The sequence below is a fragment of the Cryptomeria japonica genome, chromosome 10 (genome assembly GCF_030272615.1).
Source record: "Cryptomeria japonica chromosome 10, Sugi_1.0, whole genome shotgun sequence".
NCBI lineage: Eukaryota > Viridiplantae > Streptophyta > Pinopsida > Cupressales > Cupressaceae > Cryptomeria > Cryptomeria japonica.
Window position 1 is genome coordinate 880,315,629 of NC_081414.1, and position 1,902 is coordinate 880,317,530.

Here is a 1,902-nt window from a genome sequence, read left to right on the forward strand (position 1 = left end):
TGTGTGTAGGAGAAATTCCACCTTTTATGGTGTTGATCTTGTTATTACACTATCATATCCACTTATTGTGGAGTGATAATTCCACCTTCGGTGGGTGATCCACCTCATGTGGAATATTATATTATTTCTCCTACCTACCCACACCTATTTCCTACCTACCTTTGTTTCTTATTGAGCCACTTGTCATATTTGTATGCTCATACATATCCCTAGCCTTGCCTATATAAGCAGGCTCATCTACATTGTATGTAACTATTGAATCCAGTTGATTATTGTTGATCATTTCTATTGATGAGAATACAGTTTATTCTTGTCCTATATTGTGTCTCTATTTTGTACATTTCATTGAGCTCTCGATCTTGGCAAAATCCAACATGGTATCAGAGCCATTGGGGCTTCATTGATTCGTCTTGAAAAGACATTATTTTGACGACAAGAGGCAGATTTGAGGAGCAGCATCTTTTGGAGGCGTCCTAGACCAGATCCGACCTCGCCATTGCGTCTAGAAGGCCGTTTCCATGAATTTTGGTTATAAAGTCTGCTTATTTTGGTGAGAAATTTTTTTTCTCCAATTTTGCTTGTATTGTACGGATTTTCAAATTTTTTATATAATTTTCGAAATAAAAAATAAATAAATTTTTTTCTCTGAAAATTTTCGAAAAATAAAAAAAATCGAAAAAAAAAAATTGAAAAAAAAAAAAAAAGAGAAAAAAAAAAAAAAAGAGGGCTTTTTGGGGGGTCTGCAGACCCCCCCCCCTGTGACCCGCAGGTTGCAGATTGCAGGTCACAGGTGTACCTCTGTCTGCGCGCACGTACCTGTCTGCTCCTCTCGCCGTCTGATCCCATTCGTGCCTCATTCCGCCTGCCGGTACTCGCCGCGTCCTCCCGGCTCCGCCCGACGCCGCCGCCGGCGCCCTCAACCTCCACCGCTGGCTCTCGGCTCCGCCAGTTCCTCCGCCACGCGGACACCGGACCGGCGAATCCACGCCCGCCACGTGGCAGGAGGCCACTGGCCTGTGGACACATAACACTGACACGCAGGCCATCCATACTTCCGTACAGTGCCACGCAGGCAGTCCATACTGCGACATGTCATCTATACGGCCTGCACAGTCACCCGACCACGTCATCAGTCCGTACGGTACGGACGCCCAGTCAGCAAAGAGGCAAAGTTTTTGCGACGGTCATACGACCGTCAAATTTAACCCAGTCACTTGCTGACGTCAGTGCCACATCAGCAGGGTTTGAAAATTTTTGGACTCCCCTCTCATTTGCATTTTTGATTTTGCAGTTCAACTTCAAATGGCCATAACTTGCTCATTTTTGCTCCTTTTTGGGTGCAGTTTTTTTTGAAATGGGTTAAAATTTTGTGCTCTCCGCAGTGGTGAAGAAATTTTTTGATTTTGATGCACGGATTTTTCAGAAAATGCAGTTTTAGGTGACTATACCTGAGTAATCCCAGTTTTTGCAACTTCAGAGGCTTCGTTTGGGGTCATACGACCTCCTTTTCATGTGCCATTTTTTTTGGAAGTGCGTATTTTTTCGTCTACTTTCACATGATGCTATCAGATTGATGCCATTGTAAGTAGAAATTGTACTTTTAGATTTTGGCCATTTTTGGCTCTCTTGGTACTTGTATATTTGCTTGAACCTCAGTTAGATTCATTGCACTATTGATTGAAGTCTCTTGTATCTCATTTGAGAAGTTGTAAAATTTGCATCATAAGCCCACTTTGCCTTGTTTTGCAAGTGGCTCATTGTAATCGCACTAAGTATAAAGTGCCAAAATCATCACTTTAGGGGGGGTACATTGATTGAGTGAATTTGGGGGGGTGTCTCTTGTGCTTTTGTGCTCTTGTGTTCCTTCCTTTTTGCTGCTATGGGTTCTTCTAAGTTTCCTCT